Source organism: Euprymna scolopes, chromosome 16 (genome assembly GCF_053919585.1).
Source record: "Euprymna scolopes isolate OS-2025 chromosome 16, ASM5391958v1, whole genome shotgun sequence".
In the NCBI taxonomy this organism is placed as follows: domain Eukaryota; kingdom Metazoa; phylum Mollusca; class Cephalopoda; order Sepiida; family Sepiolidae; genus Euprymna; species Euprymna scolopes.
Window position 1 is genome coordinate 114,974,412 of NC_136497.1, and position 22,054 is coordinate 114,996,465.

A 22,054-nucleotide genomic window follows, 5' to 3' on the forward strand; every position below is an offset into this window, starting at 1 on the left:
ATTTCAAAAATAGTTGTTGTTTTAAAAGAATCAACCTTCTCTCCTGTAAAGATTATGCAGTTTATTTTATCAATCAATGCAAATAGTGTTTATTATTTAGACGAGAAAAATATATGAATCATTAGTATAGAGTTTGCTTTTGATATAGATATTTTAGCAAAAACGATATGAACTCTTGTTTAAAAGACGATTTGAAAGTAACAGATTCTACCGTTATGTTTTGCACATTTTTTAAATTGTTACTAGCAAGCCGCCTGGCGTTGCCCGATCGTAAGATAAGCGTAAATATGATTCGTGCGAATTACGTATTTATTATTATAGAGACAATTCTTTACTGATTATTATATTGAATCTTATAAACAGTAGTTAAATTATATATATATATATATATAGTCCTATAGTATTAGTCTACGAACAAAATTTCTTTTCTCCTGCATATTTGAATGCAGAAGAAAAGAAGTTTTTTTCTGCGTGCAATAAATAATGCCCCTGATCCACTTTCCATAGCAGTAGAGCAACGACACTTGCCACAGTCTTTCTCTACATAGGAACCACCCAGAGTTATGCATTTCTCCCATCGTTTGATGCATCTCTGGAGACCGTTTTGTAGAACACCCCATGTTGGTCCTCCAACCACAACGTGACTTCAGAAATCAAGGCTGCATCATCTGGGAAACGCTTTCCTTTCAAAAACAACTTGCTGGCTGGGAAGAGGTGAAAGTCAGAGGATACAAGGTCAGGAGAGTAGGGAGGATGGGAGAGGATTTCATAACCACACGCCCGTGTTTCTGGTCTGGCGACATGTTTCTGGTCTGGCGACATGTAGGCCAGAGCGTTGTCCTGCAGGAGGAGGGTGCCTTTGCTGATCTTGCCCCGCCTCTTGATTTTGATAGCTTTCTTTAATTTCCTCAAAAGTGAAGCATAATAAGCTCCTGTAATTGTGGTACCCTTTGCAAGGAAATCTGTCATCACTACGCCGTCCTGGTCCCAGAAGACTGTGAGCATGACCTTGCCAGCGGAGGGCTGCACCTTTGCCTTCTTTGGAGGTGGTGAATCCAAGTGCTTCCACTGCATTGATTGGGCTTTAGTCTCTGGATCATAGTTTCATCCTGTGTAATCAGTCTTTTGAAAAACTTTGACTCATCTTCTTGGCACATCTCCGAATTCATCCTCGAGCACTCGACGCGTTCTCGCTTCTGGAATGGTGTTAGCAACCTGGGAATCCATCTGGCAGACACCTTATGCATATACAAATGGTCATGAATGATAGTTTCCACAGACCCTGTACTAATCTTGACATATTGGGCTATTTCGCGAATAGTAATGCGCCGATCTTCCAAAATGGCAGCCTTAACTAGACGGACAGATTCCTCATCAATGGCAGAAGGGGGGCGCGACCAGGTTTGGGAGCTGTTTCCACAGACTTCCAGCAATGTTTGAATTCACGATGTCAGCGTTTTACAAGGTCATATGATGGGGCATTATCACTATCAGTTTCTTTCATTTCTTCAAAAGTCTCCTGTGGTGTGCGTCCTTTCAAATACAAACACCGGATCACTGCTCAACATTAAACAGGCTCCATTTGACACCTTACTCAGGTCAAACACCTATAAAACAGAAACCACAATTAGTTCAGAGCTATAATTTGCCACATAACCCGTAGGGATATAAATCATTGCACATGCAAAATTTCAGCTAGATCAAATAACTGGAAGTGGGTCAGGGGCATTACTTATTACACGCCCCTCGTATATACATTAGGGCATTATGTTAGTTGTTTTGGAAAAATATATTTAAGTTGAGCCAGTTTCTAAGAAATATTTTCAATGAGAAAGATTTATCTTGTGAGAAACCGAAAGATATGTTATATGGTAAACCAATAAAATAATTATTTCAGAAGGCATACAGTTACGAAAGAGATATTTTATATATGTGTAAAATGGAAGTTTACAACAATAGGAAAACATGCTGTGAATACATTTAGTGTTCTTCTAAAAACAATGAGAAATGTATTAGTTGAGATATCAATTAAGTCGGAATCGATTAATTCAGCGCCGTGCATTGCAGGGCCAGGAAATCAGAACATGTCCGCTTTATTAAGTAAATTTTAATTCATTGAAAGTTGCTTAAAATGTTCTTTGTTTCCCATATCAGAAAAATAGTTCAGTGAGCTAAGTTTGGAATATTTCAATTGATGAGTTGTTTTAAATGAGTGAATTCAAGCAGTCATCGGGTGTGTGTCGGCTTCGTAAGTGTGAGAAGTAGAGTAACAATGTATAATTATGTGTTTTGATGATTGTGGAAACGTATATTAGGACTCTCTGATTTTTTTTTTGTCTCATTTGTTTATTGAAAGAAAATCCGGGTTTTAAAAAGATTTTAGTAGCTCACAGAAAGACCATTTCGAATAAATTCAGAAAGCACTCTGATTGGTTCAAAATGAAATTATTTGTTTTCATTTATACAGGCCTGTGCAAATTCGGTGCGCAGAAACGCGTTTACGCACTTTGATTTTTGACACAGATGATAAACTTCGATCCACACACACACTCTCACACAAATATATAAATATATATATATATATATATATATATATATATATATATATATATATATATATATATATATATATATATACACGACTAAGACTCATGGGATTCTTGGTATTTTGATGGTCTACGTGCACACTTTATGATGTCACAAAAGTCTTACGTCCGACACTAAAACAGATACAAGACACCGTGATATCGTAAAGGAGCGATATCATACTATCAATTCGTTCAAGTAAACAATTGTTTACCTGAACCTTTAATATAGTGGTTGTGTGTTTTATATTCTTTTGTACAGAAGATTTTTAAATTAAAAATGAACATTTCGGAAACATATGTACACATAAATATTTATTGATACAAAATTTTGAAAGTTATACTATATATTATGTATATTATCTATATTATGTATATACATATAAAGTTGTATATAATGCATATAGTTTTCTATTATATTTTTCGTATAAACTGCGACACTATAAAAAACAACGATACAATTCTTATGCAATGAATGAAATACCCACCATTTCCAGCTAATACTGCAGCGTATTTCCACGCAGGAATACATCCATTTTCTCACCGTTTAATGTTATAATTTACCATCTTTGACTTTTCTCTAAAATACGTAATTCTACATATGTAGTAGTAAATATTTTCACCTTCATTAAATTTTTTCGTTCAACAGACCTCGAAATAATCAGGTCTTATTTTCATAGTCACATATCATAAAAAATATTAGCCTTCTTAAATGCAGTTATTTTATACATTACGTTTGACTTAAAACTTAAATTAAAAAATGCATCCCTTAATTTTTAGTTTATCAGAATGACGGAATAAGCTACAATCAGTAGTTCCTAAACATATTAACATTAGACGTAAATAATACGTATTAATATTAGAAGTTCATATTACATATTAACATTAGAAGTTCATAATACACATTAACATTAGAAGTTAATAATACGTATTAATATTAGAAGTTCATAATACATATCAACATTAGAAATTCATAATTCATATTAACATGAAAAGTTCATAATACATATTAACATAAGAAGTTCATAATACATATTAACATTAGAAGTTAATAATACATATTAACATTAGAAGTTCATAATACATATTAACATTAGAAGTTCATATTACATATTAACATTAGAAGTTCGTAACATATATTAAAATTAGAAGTTCATATTACATATAAACATTAGAAGTTCATAATACATATTAACATTAGAAGTTCATAATACATATTAACATTAGAAGTTCATATTACATATTAACATTAGAAGTTCGTAACATATATTAAAATTAGAAGTTCATATTACATATAAACATTAGAAGTTAATAATACATATTAACATTAGAAGTTCATAATACATATTAACATTAGAAGTTCATATTACATATTAACATTAGAAGTTCGTAACATATATTAAAATTAGAAGTTCATATTACATATAAACATTAGAAGTTCATAATACATATTAACATAAGAAGTTCATAATACATATTAACATTAGAAGTTAATAATACATATTAACATTAGAAGTTCATATTACATATTAACATTAGAAGTTCATATTACATATTAACATTAGAAGTTCGTAACATATATTAAAATTAGAAGTTCATATTACATATAAACATTAGAAGTTCATAATACATATTAACATTAGAAGTTCATATTACATATTAAAATCAGAAATTCATATTACATATTTATATCAGAAGTTCATAATACATATTAGCATTAGAAGTTCATAATACATATTAACATTAGAAGTTATTATTAAATATTAACATTAGAAGTTCATATTACATATTAACATCAGAAGTTAGAAGTTCATAATACATATTTACATTAGAAGTTCATAATACGTATTAACTTTAGAAGTTCATATTACACATTAACATAAGAAATTCATAATTCATATTAACATTAGAAGTTCATATTACATAATAACATTAGAAGTTAATAATACATATTAACATTAGAAGTTCATATTGCATAATAACATTAGAATTCATATTAAATATTAACATTAGAAGTTCATAATACATATTAACATTAAAAGTTCACAATACATGTTACCATTAGAAGTTCATAATACATATTAACATTAGAAGTTCACAATACATATTACCATTAGAAGTAGTTAAGACCCTTTATTTTCGATCGCGGAAAAAAACGTCGCTACGGCGTTTTCGACTACTGACATATCGTATTATAACTGTTCCTATTTTTTATTTACGTTTTCCATCAATATAAAACCATAATTTTTATAAATCATTTAGCTTACTCATCAAAAACGCAGATACACAATGATACACGCAACATATTTACATAATGATCGATTTTTTCGTATGGTTTCCACCCTTCGTAGGTATGGAGATCCTGAACAGCAGAAACCTAGTTGTATTTTCTCTTTCGACAAGCTTCATTGCAGCCAACGTTAAAACAGGGGGTTGTATCTTTTCTTGGCATTCGTACATAAACTGACACTACATCGATTACTTCTTTTACTGTTATTATAATTATTATTATTATTTTTACTAATTCTACTACTACTTCTATTACTACTTCTATTTATTGTAATAATTATTATTAATACTGCTACGAAAATAGCAGGACAGGAATTTATTGTCATGGTTAATTTTGTTGATGAGAAAAGGAGTGATTCTGGTATTGTTATTATTGCTACGAGCAATGATTGCTTCTGTAAACTCACCTAACAGTTTAATAAAGAGATATCGTAGCACGTTTCCTTTTTTTTGATTTTTACAAAGAAAAACAAACTTTATAATTTTATTTATTTTCAAGGTTTTCACTTAAAAATTTGATATCTGTACAAAATCTGAATGCAGATTCAATCAACAAAGCTTCTTTCCTAGAATTATCCGTCTGCTCAAGTCAGTTCCGCTAGCATGCTTTCCAGCTCATTACAACGTGGTCGTTTTTAAGTCCAATGTTAGCAAGTTTTTGATATCTTGCCTTCTTTAATAATCATATTCTACCTAACCCCCATAACCACCACCAATCACCAAGCTTTTGTCTCAGTGTAAGCTTACATTTATTAACTCTTATTTTCAAGTGGTTTTTGGGCCTTCATAAGCGATGATTCCCTTGTAAAAAATAAAATAACATAACATAAATAAGATTAATAGCTACTTCTGCATTATACAGGTCATGATATATTGCTGTTGTTGTTCCAGAACTTAATAAACACGTACCGTAAACAATTCGACTATGTAGTGTGATGACACTTGATGTTGACATTATTACTTTATTATTTACGCACTAAGAGTTTTTACACAGACCAACATCAAACATTTTTACACAGACCAACATCAAACATTTCTCTGAGAACGACCTATAGTGTTTCCTGCAGTTTGAGTGACAAAATCCCTCCCCAGATTGCCAATATTCGCAACCTCTTTCAATAACCTTTGACAATTTGCGTTATCGCAACAGCCATTTATCATTGATATTACACTGGTCCTTCCTGGAATTTGGGTGGCAATAAGCCTCTTCCAAATCCCAGTCCCTTTCCCACTAATCCAGTGGAGGTCTGGTTAGTGCTTTCATCCTCGGTCTTTCTATCCTTCTTGACCTTTTTCGACTATTATGGGTGATGTCAGCTGATGCCGACATGACATTTGAGGGGGGGTCCTGCAATTATACATTTTCAGTTTTCTTGGTTTGTAGTGTTTCTTTGTGTTTTACTTATGCAATTTCTAGTTTCTATATGTCCAGTTAGCGCCTGTATCTCATGTGTATTAGTTTCCGCATTAAATTTCCTGCCTTGTTTGGGGTGAAAATTGAATAAAAAAAAAAAAAATGTTTTTTTCTTAATATTTCAGCCGTTTTCATTATTGTTATCCGTTGTATCCTCTCCGTCATCTCTCTGATTGCAATCTCTCACATTCTTTTGTTTTCAGATTTTTCGAGATGGTTACTAGTGCTTCTACTACTATTAGTGTTGTCTTGACTTTCTTCATATTCCATATACCTTCAAGCTCTCTGGCCAGTTCTGTGTATTTACTCTGCTTCTCTGTCTCCTTGATATTTATTCTGTGGTCTACTGGAACGGCAAAATCTACGATCTGAGATAGGAAGCGCGGAATACCATAGGCAGCACGAACGCGTAAAGATATGCGCCGATAATTATAATAATAACAATAAGAAGAAGAAGATGAGAGATAGAGGGTTGCTAGTAAAGGAGAGTTGGAGGTGGAGTTGGAGACGACAGAATGTTGTTGGACGACAGACTGAGGAAGAAAATGGCGAATTCTGCTGTCACCAAGTGAGACAAACAAATAATACGAATTAAGAAGAAATAAAGAATAAAAAAGAATAATAAAAAATATTTTTCGGCCAGCGAAAATAATGCCAAGGGACGAACATTGAATTTATGCTATATCCTGATATTGCGGCAGACGAGATAAGAAAAATACGAATGGAGAGGCGGAAATTTATCAACGAAAATTTTGCTACGAAGTTGAATGACTAATATGAAATAAATTGCGAAGAGAACGAATCAAATAAAAAGAGGCATAACTGATGTTGAAGAAAGAAGGAAAAGTTAAAACCCCACATACAAAAAAAGGAACTGTGAGTTTACCCCTTTTACTTTATCTCTCCTTTTTCCCTACGAACATATACCGACGAGCTGTTATTTTATTTTGTTCTTATTTAGACATTCATAATTTTTCTCTCGGTATATTATAATACCGATAAATTTTCACGTTGCCATAAGTTGTTTTTCTCTGTCTGATTTCATTTTTTACCCGTAGTTTGTAAATAAAGTTTGTTTCGAAAATTGAATATTTGTGTTTTCTTCTCGTTTTCATTTTCACTGTGTTTTCGTCTATCAACTTCACAATTCACGGGTCTGAAAAAGTTTTTCACTTTCCTTTCTGTTCGCCTTCTCTATCAAACTCCGACTAATCTTTTCTTTTATTTACTTATTAACCGTGCTTCTTCATTATTATCCTAAAGGAGTCACGTTCATAACATTATACTTTCTTAAAAAAAATAGTATATTTGTCACAGATAATCAACTAATATTTTTTTATAATTTGAGTGATATTTTACTAATTGCTAAATAGAATATATACTATTTTTTTTGCCAAACTTAAAGCGGACGAAATTTATGAGACACTGTTTTCGATTTTCGATTTGAAAACCAGAAGCCATCACCAAGTACACTGTTTCTTCATTGTTTTCTTTCCAAATCAGCATAACACTATAAGCAACTAGAATCTATATTCCCAGGCGCATCCAGCTTATAAAAAATAAATTTTATAATTCGAATGAAACAAGAAATTTTGTGGAAATCTCTGGTATTTTTTGTTTTTATCCAAACGCGATGGAATCTCAAGACATACTCAGAAGAACAAAGTGAGAAATTTTATATGATAGAAGTGCGAAATTCATGAATTAAAAAGTAAGATTAGATATTGATTGATCAGTTTTAGTTCTTAAAATTACTCGATATTTTAAGCTGTATGTCACTTGTATGAGTTGGTTGTTGATATGAATCATTTGTTTTAAAATTGTTTTGGATGTAGTGTTTATTTGGAATTGATAATAATTATTTATTGGTAACACTATTTATCTGTTATCATTTGTCGAAATATAAGTAATATAAAAATGATGTATATTAATACATAAGAATTACAGGCTTTTAGATTTTCGATAAAGATATTTGTATTGATAAAATGTTAATAAATTAATTATTTTTTGCCAAGCGGCGAATATATATTTATGTGTGTGTACGTGTGTGAGCATGTGTAAAATAGACTAATCGTTATGTGTATCAGCTTAAGCCACTGACTGTAAATTTCATTTTCTACATTGGTACACTTATTGCTAGGAATATTTAAACAGCTCTACTACATAGCGACATAATGATTGTGAAATTGATGTATTTTAAGCCATTAACGGCAAGAATTTATTCCTATACCCAAGCTAGAAAGAATTTTACTTCCTCCGTGTGTCATGCATCTGGCATCATGCCCACGAACAAAACTCCTTTCCACATCTATTCCCATCTATAGAACATATTACTATTAGACTGCTTTCCTGTATACTATAATATGACGGATCAAATAAAATCAATATCGGCAAATACTCACACAAATCAACTTCATAACTAATAACATTTTGTTCCATTATTCATCTGATAATATTCTTCATCATTCAACTGAGAATTCATTTATATATTCAACCCTTATCCTCAAGTAGCTTTTAATCTAAATAAATTGTGACCCACTAAAAAATACAAGAAGATGCATGTATATTACATACATACATTATCAATATTTTATGTAGATTCCAATTAAGGAAACATTGGTATTTCTTAATATCTTCTTAATATTTATTGTTTGTGTAGCCTAGTTACCAAGTAATAGGCGATCTACATCAGTTGTTTTTTAAGACAATCTGCCAAGCCGTCGTCGCTAATGAGTTTACTCTACATGTGGTTACGTGTCTGCTGAAACGCAATGACTTCTGCTCATATCATTCCAAGGAAACATTCTATAATGGCCTCTAAAAAAATCTATAATGACCTCAATAACTGGGAGAAGTATCTTTTTTTACATAGAGCAACAAAAGCCATTTTCGCTTTTGTGTGTGAGCTTTTAAATCATTAAATTACTATTATTTCTTCGATAAACATGTCAGTCTTCAATAAGGTCAACGCACCTTAAAGATGAAATAGAAACACGCAAAAAAGGAGAAAGCAATAAAAACATTAATTGAAATGTTTCATTCTATGCATCCAAATTGTAGGAAACAAACCAATATTTTATTATTCTTTTTATAAAGTGTTCATAAGATAAAAATAATAATGCAAATGCAAGATGTTCTTGTGAGGTTATTATAATATGCGATTCTCTGGAATCAAAAAATGGGTCACATATAAAAATATGGTTCAATTTAAAACAACCATATATTTAAGCCAGGACATCTACATATTAATATGATAGCGTGTTGCTATTTTCTGTCTCACACTTACATCCGAGTCGTTTAATTTTTATGTACTTCCATTTCTTGTAATAAATAATTTTACCCAGAATTCTTCATAAGAAGCTGATGACAGTTAAGTCATCTATTTTTATAAATAATTTCTTTGTCACTAATAATTTTACCAAGAATTCTTCACGTGTTCTGATTTCGGTTTCGATTATAGCTGATGGCACTTAAGTCATCTATTTTTTAAAAAAATAATTTTATCAAGAATTATTTATAAGTTTGGATTTCGGTTTCGATTATAACTGATCGCACTCCACTAATATTTTTTTATAAATAATTTTATTAAGAATTCTTCATAAGTTTTGGTTTCGGTTTCGATTAGGATTGAAGGAACAAGTTATATATATATATATATATATATATATATATATATATATTGATAATTTTTTTTTATTTCGGTTCCGATTCTAGCTAATGCATCCAAGTCATATATATATATATATATATATATATATATATATATATATTGAGTAATGTGATTGATGATTTAAAATTTAAAAATCAAATTTTAATTAAATTAAAAATCCGTTTCATAAGAAGGAACAACAACAAAATCAATTATCTGTACGATCGTTTCGGAAAACAATGCTTTTTATTGTGGTATACATCAAGTTATGTACAATAATTATACATAGTTTTTTGATAAGCAAGGTCTCCTCATCAGCAAATTTTGAAGGGTTTATATTGAATTAAAAGACACCATAAATAAACCTAGCATTAAAAGAAAGGCAGATGAATCTGAAAAATTGAAATAAAGGTCTGGATTTAAAATTTATAAGAAAATTAATATGGGTTAGAGATAGAAATAAGTAGAGAAAAATATATATTTTTGAATTTACATAATAAATTTGCTTTAAAAATATATAGAGATATTTACCTTTTAATTTTTCGTTTTTTGAAATCAGGAACTGTGGTTAAAATAGTCATTTAGATGTTTGCTATAGCTTTTTATCTTATTGAATGATGAATTTTAAAAGGGGGGGACGCTCGTGCAATAAATTGTTTCCGTTAGCGTATTTTTGATTTAAAGACGCTACGGTTTATATATAGAGAATATTATTATTACATATTTTAAGGGGAGATAATTGTCATGTTTTCTTTACTTTATTTATTTGACGGGTGTAAGGGAGATAATTAGTCTAACTTAATTTATTAAAAAAAAAAAAAAAAAAAATAATAATAATTGTAATCTATTTTTACTAAGAAGTAATTTTTAATGATTTAAGGTGGTTTATATTTATTAAATTTAAACCAACGTTTATGACTACATGTCATAAGCTCCTGTCTTGAATTTAATAGTTTGGTTGTATTTTTTATATCTTCATATTTTAAAATTTTTAGGATCTCTTTTGTACATAGTGCACAAAATTTATCTCCTGGTTTATATGGTTTGCAAGTCTAAATTATTTGCCATTTTAAGTTGAAAGAAATATTGCTGTTTTTTAGTTGCCAAATATAGTTGGATAGAGTAGTTTGGTTTGACAGAGAGTTATTTTTAAAAGAATGTTTGTGCGTTGAAATTCTATGTTTTATTAGGCCAGATGTGGAACCAAAATATATTACCTTTTGCTTGTTGTGACTATTTTCCGTTTGGTCTGTTGTTGGATTATTATATGGTGGGTTGATTAGTAATTGATCGGTCGATTGGTTTAAGTTGGTGTTATTATTTAATCTGGTAGTTGAGTTATGGCTGTTAATAGGTTCATGTAGATTTGGAGTTTTTGATACTGTGCAGCTATAGATAACATTTTTAATTTTACATGAGCCTTGTAGGGGACATTTATTTTTTCTTCTACAGTTACAGTCCGATGTATTTTTTATAGTTGTATTTTGTAGTTTATTAATTTTCTTATTATTAGAGCTAATTATTTTCTGATGAAGGTTAGGCATAGTAGAGTAAGAGACTTTAATTGTGTTCTTATTGAAAATTTTATTATATCTATGGGGGGCTTTAAAGTTCTTATCTAATATTTTAAAAAATTCTCTGGCTATGTTTGTTTCTAGGTTTTTGGAATATGGGGGGTTGAACCATAGGATCTCCTTGTGTCTATTCTTACGTTTACGGGTTTTGGTTTGCTGTTTATTTGTATTATTATCTAATATTTGTGGTTAGGTTTTATCTTTTTTTGTCTCTTGGTTATTTTTCTTAACTCGTATACGGGAAGACATTGCCATATTATATGTTATTACGCTCTTAATAGGTTTATTTTCAATGCAGTTTATGTTTCTATCATTTTCATTTATGAATTTAATTTATGAATTATATCTAGAGTTTTTAAGGGCCTCATTATAATATTTTTCATTTTTGGTAAATATGGATTTAGTAGAAGACAGTCTAGAAATTCATAAAGCGATATTGGGAACTATTGATTTTAATATTGATTTAGGGTGGTTTGATTGATTGTGGACATATAGTAGTAATTGGTTAGGTTTATGATAGGGTTCAAAGGTAGAATTCTCAAGATTTAAGGTTATGTCTAAGAAATTAACTATTTTTTTTATTAGGGTCGATTTTTATACTAAGTCCATAATTTTTAAATAATTTATGTAGAGCTTTAATTGCTTTTTCATAATTTTTATTAGTAGAATTAGTTATGAAAAGTGCATCATCTCTATATAGTCCTCCTTCAAGTTTGAATTGTTTATGGAGTATACAATGTATTTCATTTAAAAGGAAAAGGCCAACTAGATCAGTGACCTGAGTCGAATCCGTCGATCCCATTAAAATGTTGAAGTGGTTAGAGGTATTTTCCTGGTCCAATATTTATTATCAAATGTTATTAAAGACTCTCTAGCTATAAGTATTAGTTTAATTTCGTCTTGAGTTATATTAGTTAATTTTCGTGCCATTAATAGAGATTTATTAAGTAGGATAGGTGATATAGATTGGTAATATGATTCAATGTCAAAAGAAAGAAATTTAATGTTATTTTTATTTTGAATGTTAGAAAACCAGTCGATTACTTGGTTGGAAGATTGCCATAGTTGGTATTTTATTATGGATTTAATTTTGGGGATAATTCTATCTAATATGTTTTTACTAACCAGTCCTATATCTGATTTCGAGGGGCAAATGAGTCTAATAGTAGGGTTAATATTAAAGCTGTGTTTGTGGTCTTTTAAAGTAAATATATATATATATATTTGAAATCGCAACTTTATAATATATAAAAATCGATAGAACATTAACTCTATAATAATATATACGAAATCTGTAAGAATTAAAATATCATATTTAAGCGTACTTTAAGATCTGCTTTGCTGGACTTCGTACTCGCTTAGATAAATACTTTTGCAGTTTTAACAAAAAGGTACAATAATATCAGAGCGCCTCTATTTATACTGAACATCTACAGAATACCAACATCAATATATTACATATGAATGAGTCCCCTGTGGAATTTTCACAGGTCTCGCTAGTTTAGAATTATTTAATTTGAAACTAATGAGAACTGTTCAAATCTCTAATCGAACCTCTGTCATACTTCTTACGCCATCTTATCACACTTATATTTAAGTCTTAATGTTTTGAATTAGTAAATACTGTATTCCGACACTGTTTAATGTTTAATTTTACTTACATGTAATATGGTTCTTATCTTAGATCTTATTCTCATAGGATTTCGGAAGTTCCCTAGGCCGAGACGTCGTGAGAATAGCATTCGAAATGAAAACAATAGCCTAAATAATTAAAATACATGTACGTACTCTACATTTCTTGAAGATGTAATATTGTCGATATCTAAGTATATTTCAAATCCTGAACATTATTGAATATTGGATGACCCATGACATATTGCAACAATATTGGTAATACAGCCAATTTTGCCCTTACCTGGCTGTAAAAGTAAGCAGATATATTTTAAAGTACACACGGAAATGTAGAGAATAAAGATACCCCTATTCAAATATTTACTGTTAAAACCCAGTCGGAAGAATATCGATATTATGCAGAATTCAGAAATAGAAATTTCGCCATTTGAGGATGATCTAATTTGATTAAAACTACTTTTTAGTGTCACTTAATAAAAACCCTGCAGCGAAAGTCGGAAAATTGCCAATTAAGGTTTCCTGAAACTATATGACAGTCCATCGTCATTTTGAAAGGTCCCTAAGCTTGGAAATGGAAATTAGTATGTAAGCAGATCTTTTTTCTTCGCGAAAACGTTGGTCAGTTTTTAAGGTGCTGACTTAAGACGTCGTGTTTTTTTTTTTTTTAATAACGTGGATATTAAGGAAGCCACTATTAACATGGGAAAGTTTTTTTAAACTAGTTTGTACTCTCACCTAAAAATTAAATAAACAAAAATACATCTATATATATATCAAAGACAAGATGTGCGTTAGTGTGTATGTGCATTTTTTGTGTATGTCCGGCAAAGGCATTTGGGGAGGGGGCGCTCGTGCGAAGTCACTGTTTCTTAGAACTTTTGATATGCTCCTTAGATTGTAATATCTCCGATTTGCGAAACGAAGTCGCGTATATCTTTTATTCGGTCGACTTTTCAAAACTATTCTCGCGATATTTTTTACTCTCCGCGTGTTTCTTTGGATTTTCCGTATAAAAAAGCGAAACTATGAAAGCGAACTTGTATTCTCGGTCTTTCCTGTCAAGACGTTTGGAAAGCGATACGGTTTGATCAATGCGGTGGAAACCCCTTATATCAGACAATTGCTATTCATTTGGACATCCCCTTTTACGGGAACCTTGTTTTCTTCAACATTTTGGGGGGGAACGTTATATTAGAACGCTTTTCTCTAACCGTGGCCGAGCGGTTGGATGGCAGGTTCTTTCACACTTTTTTTCCATCTTCGCCTCAAGGCTTCAGGTTCGAGCCTATCTGCCTACCAAAACTTTTTTTCTTTTACACCGACAAACAAACGAGCAATGCTGAGCACCCACGCTAGTTAAATATAAAAGAAAACAAATGATGACGTTTGCCAATTGTCGTCTACTGCGATTTCATTTGCTCCGTCACCTTCCGTCACTTTATGTATCGGCCCGGATTGTGCCGAAAATACGCGGTCCGTATTCTGTAAAAGTACCGATGAACTGAAGGCAACTTCTTGATTCGAGATTTGAAGTGTACTATGAAAGTGGCTTAAGCAAATAAATAGTTCAGAAGCCGTTAAAGAATGTTGTAACGTCGCGGTTCATGTAATGCAGTCGTCGCCATTTTCATTTGTCTCATACGTAAATGATCAGAGCCGTTGGTTGAAAAACAACAAGACAAACGCCGTTTTATGGTGCAATTCATTTATTATTCTTTCGACCATATTTCTATCGTGAATACTAGGCATTAACTGGGCGCTGAAGCACATTTAAAATCAGTCAACTGAATAAAACCCATTCAAAATACGAATTGCCGTGCATTTTTATCCTTTCCATTTTAAATTCATATCGTCTAATTTTTTATTCTCTTTATTAGTATTATATATATATATATATATATATATATATATATATATATATATATATATATATAAAGGAACAAACCGTATTATGTGTTCATCAACATTTCGTCTTTTTTTCGAGACTTCCTCTGGATGAATAAGATTAAGAAACAAAAAACACAAGTACAAAATATTTGAAAATGTTTCACATGCAAAGTGTGACGCTGTTCTATTTCAGAAAAACGGAAAAGACATTCATCCAGAGGCAGTCTCGAAATAAAGACGAAACGTTGATGAACACATAATACGGTTTGTTCCTTTTTATTTCTCTATTTTGTCGGAATACTATTTCCATTATTTTCCTCATACACACACACACACACACACACACACACACATATATATATATATAATTATATATTTATATTATATATATAATTATATATTTATATATATAATTATATATTTATATTGTATATAATTATTATTATTACTATAATATTTATTTAATTAAATACCTGCAGACACTAGTGTTTCATCCTTTCGAGAATCATCAGTGCAAGATGACACGATTACTGCCGGTCGGGAAATTCAAACGCAGCCCTGACTCTATTAGCAAAGAACAAACCACACGGTTATCCTTAACCGCGAGAAATATCGTTGAAATTTAAACATTTATTTTGAAATGTCAAGACGATGTCAAGTGATCTAATTAATATACCATCATGATCTGCGCATGCGAGATTAAGTGACCGACTTTCATCTAAACTTTAAAGTGCTCAACAATCAATTTTAATCAAATACCTACATGCACTATTATTTGATCCTTTCGGGAATCATCAGTGCAGGGTGACACGATTACTGCCGGTGAGGATATCGAACCCAGCCATGACGTCATCTGTAACTCCATGAGAAAGGTAAAAACCACCCGGCCAACCGTTAATGCGAAAAATATCGTTGAAATTTAAACATTTATTTTTAAATGTCGAGACGTTCATCTATAGTGATACAAAGATTATAACATTATAATCTGCACACACACACACACACACACACACACACGGAGACACACACACACACACACACACACATATATATATATATATATACATAAAAACAAAAATATCTTATTATGCGAAGCTACAAATACGTTTCCGTCTTCTGAGTGGGGAGTTGTGTAGTGACCGAATTTATTTTTTTTTAAATCGTTTTTAATCCATTCTGAATTCTATTCAAATTAGATTTTTCGTCAATAATCAGTTTATCAAAAGTCAACCTTGGGACCTTGAGACTGTTTCTATGTGTCTACCTACGTAAAGCATACGCACACAATCGTTAGCGAACACAAACACACAACTCATGATCGTCTACTCACTTAAAATCAATTTATTTATTGAAATATTCCGAAACTTTCTTATTGAAATTTCTTTTACTATAAAAACAAATAAACTCTGACTGTTGTTAATAAATCTTATATAATTGTGTACAATTGAGCGGAAATCTTTTGGTTATAATTTTCAGACCCGTGTAATGCACGACACTTAAATTATAGACACATACTTCTTCGATATCTCAACTAAAGAGTTTTCCTTGCTTTAAAATATTGACGAACACTCTAGGTTTTCCTATTGCTGTAAACGTACATTTAAATCGCATACCATTATTTTGCTTGTATTTATCGTATAACGCTTTACTCCTTTACGCACATTTAATTTTAAACCTAAAAACTATTTTTTACTGAAAATGTTTCTCTGAGATCAGAGCATTTCAAAAATATCTCGCCTGAATTGAAAATCTTAAAAGAAACCCGGGCGAGCCCTTAAAAAAGACCCATTAAAGATTTCCAATGTATTACTCTTTCATTAAAAAAAGTTAAATCAAGGCCATATACTTATATTATTTTCGCTAGTTATTTTTTATTTGAACTTACCTCGTTATTTCACTGGCTAGTAAGAATGGCGGATTTATTCCATTCTCGTGATAGGAAATCACATTAGTTTGACGAGGAATGAAATCTACACGAATGCTTAAGAATGAATAATAATAAGGAGAAGTACTTTTAAGTTGTTTGAAAAATAATTAGCGAATTCAGAATCAATTATTGATTCATTACGTTAATGCCGTAGTCGTTTATTTAATATTTCTATCAAGTTATTACAAGTGTTTAAAATATTTCAACAACGTTGGCAATAATATTTTTCATGAATTCATTTTCGTTTTAAACTCTTTTCAGGATTCTCATAATAGATACGGCATATTTTAATAACTAACGAACAGTTTTTAAATTTCGTGTTTGAGACTACGTGACAGGGATGTTATACAGAAAATACACAGAAATAATATGCAACAGAAGCACCTCTTCAATATATATATATATATATATATATATATATATGTGTGTGTGTGTGTGTGTGTGTCCAAAAAGGTAGCTTAAAACGTTGAACACAAAAATACTTGTTCTTGAGATAAGTGTCTGCTAATTACGAGGAAGTCAACAAGATATTTCAGTAGCGCCACTAAAAGAATAAGTAAACGCGTCTTTGAATTTTCAAGGAGGTTTGGATTTTATACAAAGGATTTCTAAAACAAGGAAGAAGAAAGAAATTCAGTTGATAATTAAGAGACATGAAATGTCAACAAAGCAGAAGAGTGTGACTAAAACCTTTCATAACTCAGTTGAATATCAAGTCCATTTTTTGTCTTTATATATTACCAAGAATATCAAAAATAAATCCCAAATAGCAACTCGATAATTTCACACAAAATCTTCTGATAGGATTACCATATAGTCTGTATTAATTAATCCAACCAAGTCATCTACGCACAAATGGGTATAAGCACGTTTATTTTGTACCGCGAACCGTAAATATCCATCGCAACACATTCTCTTCATCCTGTTCATATTTACTGCGGTTTTGTAAGTATTATATCAACCGATTTAAGAAAGGTATACCTATTCTATTTCAATTTTTCATATTAATCACACAAATTGAATTTTATTAAAGGTAACAATGCAAAAATATTAGGTTTGCTATAATTGTTTAAATTGAGTCGAAAATCTGTTGGGTATTTCACGAACAATCTAATAGAAAAGACACTTATGAAAAATGTTCGAATTCCGTTTTAGTTCGACAGATAAAATAATCGTATAAAATATAACTTATTGAAGCTTTTGAAACACAAACAAACGAATCTACGTTGTTTTAAATGAAACATTGCGAAAACATAATCAGCTTTTACTATAAAAACTGCTTTTTAAATCTTTTCATCAGATAGAAAAAAAAGTCAACCTAAAACGTCTGTAAGTATTAACAACTGTCACAGTTCTTTCCGCGTCACTGATTTTCGGTTGTCATGACAACGTAATGATGAACGCCTACGATCTGTGTTGATGCATAAACACGGGATAACTACCTCCTTATTTAAAGCATCGAAGTGTGAAGATGCTGTCTTTCTCAGTCATAAGTCAGTTACATTATATAAAGAATTAAAAAATTATAATAAACGTTATCTATCTATCTCTTTATCTATCCGACGTTCACACACACACACACACACACACACACACACACACACACACACACACACACACACACACACGCACGCACGCACACGCACACACACACGCAAGTTGAAAAATTTGACTGTTATCTAAATATGCGTTATTTAACTGCTTATTTAACGTACTATATATATGTGTGTATGTGTGTCCGTGTGTGTCTGTGTGTGTCTACGTTGTTCTAAGTATAACGGACTGTTGTCCTCGTGCGCCTTAATGTCATTAAACATAAATGAAAACCGTAAATTAAAATATACATGTAAACTTTATTTTTCAACAAAATAACCCAAGCAAAGATAATAAATCGTTATTCCGCGGAGCGTCAAAGAATGCAAATTTCATCTCTTCAGAAAAAAGAAATATGTAAGCAAAATTAAACAAACAACAAAGTTTGCTTGTATGGAGATTCATTATGGACGGTGATCATAAAATGCAAAGAAATTATTACATATTTATTAAAATTAACATCACGTAACTTCTATAAACCTTTTCTGATATAATCAACCTATAAAAATATACCATGTAAAATGATTCTATATATAATAGTTTATAACAGTAATAAACACTAAACGTATGTAAAACTCATCTACATAAGTCATATTCTTGTATTATAAACAAACGTATACTTTTCAGCATGAAATATAATCAGAATAAAGATATACTTTTCATAGTTGTCTCCATATTTACTCAACCTGTCTATTCTTAATTTGATGAATCTCCTAACAAAACTTCCTTTAAATCTCTCCTCTATGTCTACCTTATTTTCCTCCCCCTCTCTATAAGTATATATCTATCCGATTTCCCGGCATTCCTCGGTCGTAAAGTATCTATAAATATATTTTAATGTTTTCCTAGTAAACAGTAAATCTCGGGCGATCAGATTTAGGGGCATCACGAACACTGTTGGTGTTTTAATGCTTTTGCACAATCATTCGTTCCGTTTTCTCATCACATTTAAATCTGCAGCCGATTTCTCGATCGGATAAACCAGAAATGATTAATGAGATCCTGACGATTACTAAGAGAGACTCGAGATATATGGACAAAATGTTACGTTATCTAACCCAGGAACAACAACAATTACGGTTAGAGATGCTAAAAGGTTGATATTTTGAGCTCGTTTTAAGCTCATTTGTTGCTGCGGAGATTTTACCTTCTCGATTCGAAGCTATATTTTTCAATTGATGTGAACACAAGGATACTTCAATTAAAAGGACAAAATAAACAGGTAAAATCATAGAGGAATAAAAAGCAAATCAATTAAGGTATATGTTATGTAAACAGTTCGATTAAATTTAACTTAAATTTAAGTTTTTGAAAAAAATGACAAGTGTGGACTTCGTGTTTGACGGCACTATATATATATATATATATATATATATATATATGTATGTATGTATATAGTGTTTTTATGTCAGGTCATGTCATATGCTACTGGTACCATGTAACCCAGTACTACCTGCCTCATGGTCGGGACACCGGCGACTAAACTGGTTCCTCCACCAGGCTTGTTTGGTGAGGAGGGCGGCTAGTCTCCCTGAAGGATTAAAAACAAGACCTTCCAAAAGGCGAATGAACTCTTTTTCTGGGTCAACGGCCAACTAGCACCGTATATATTTGTGTGTGTGTATATGTGTATTGGGGTGGAGAGGGCTCCCATAAGCCGTGGTGAAGGCAACCTTTCTAGGAGAAGCAAATCTCTGATTTAAAAAACCATAAAGCGGAAGACCATTACCCGCATTAAGCTGGTCTGCAGTTTAATTTGTTGCTGACTATCTTGCTCTTGCTTGTTGCTGGATCTCAACATTTTGAACCGAGAGAGAACTTAGCTGTCGTACAAAGCTAAGACTCTGTAACATCATCTTTGTATAGATACTCCCTCAGGTATTTGGGCTCATGGATTTTAAATGTCTGAGGGAGTGGCACTCGTCTGACAAGACGTTGCAATCATCATATAGTGTTTTATCGTACGGGGCCAAATCCATCTATCTTACTTATCTCTATTTCTAAAGAATATTAAAATGATTAGTTCAATTGAGAAAATATACAACTACTGGATAGTTATAAAAACGATATTTGAGTTCATTTCATGCAACTGATGGACAAGTTTACCTGCAGAAGGCAGGCCTCGTCTTCGACTAACGATGTAATATTGTTTGCAAATGAACGCAGTTATTCCAAGTTGACAAATCCCGATTAATTGGCGATTGCCTGTGCGAATACGAACAAATAGAAAAGTATGTTTTTACTAGCACGTCATTACTGTTCTCCGTTGTGATCTATCGAGATAAGGAAGCATTTCATACTTTTTTAGAGGAGGTAAAAATAAACGCGTACTTATATGCTCCCTGTAAATGCACAAAGTAAATAAATACTCCGAGATGACATTGAACTCGTTTTAAATAGATTTTTTTACCGAAGTCATTTTTTTAATCTTTTGAAATCATTTATTTATATATTAGGTACAATATAATCATCAATAGAGAACTTGCTACGAAATCTACTTGAATTAAAATAATATATTTGAGCGTATTAAACGACCGGGCAACACCGGGCGACTTGCTAGTATATATAAAACACACACACACAGACACACACACACACACACACATATATATATATAGAGAGAGAGAGAGAGAGAGAAAGAGAGAGAGAAAGAGATAGAGAAATAGATACATACATAGAGAGAGAGAGAGAGAGCGAGAGAGAGAGAGAGGGGGGAGAGAATTTGATTTCATTAAATAATATAAAAACAAATGTTTTTAATTCATATCAACGTTTTATATTAATTCATATAGTGATAATGTAGATGGCGCATTAATATAAAAATTAAAATGATGAAAAATGAAATTGGAAAAGCTACACAATTTCTTTTCATTTGATCAAAATACATTAAATTATTGGATTAAAAAAATGTCGGCAAAAATCTGTCGTGACAAATGTTATCTTCCGTCGACTCTTTAAAACTTATTAAAAGTTTTATTCTTCTGATTGTGTTTTGTTGCGTACGAGATTAGAAAAAAATAAGAAGTCAAGCAGACTAAGACAATGTGACGCTTAAATCATTGGCATTAATATTTATTAATGGAAAATATCTGTTCGACAGTATCAGCAAGTTAAAAATATGCAGATTGGTTGGTGACAATTATACGTTTCATCGTTGCTATTTTTTTTTATTTTTCGGTTGTTTGACATACAGACTCAAATCTTTACAACCAGTTAAGCACGATGCGATATTAAATCCCTATATTTACAAGATTTTGAGGCAACAATTCAAAATCTGGAAAACTAAATCATTATTTTTTTCAGAACTGAAAAGTTTATATAGTTTTACATTTCTTTCGTTTGGTAAAAGTTATATGTGCTTTCACTCCTTTTTTATTATTAAATATACTGTCCAAACACAAAACTAGATTTTAATGCGGTTGGGTCGAAACGAATACATTGCCAGTTCATTATCGTACCGTGGAAAGCTTCTATTTTACTCATAGATAAGAGCCTGGCATATTC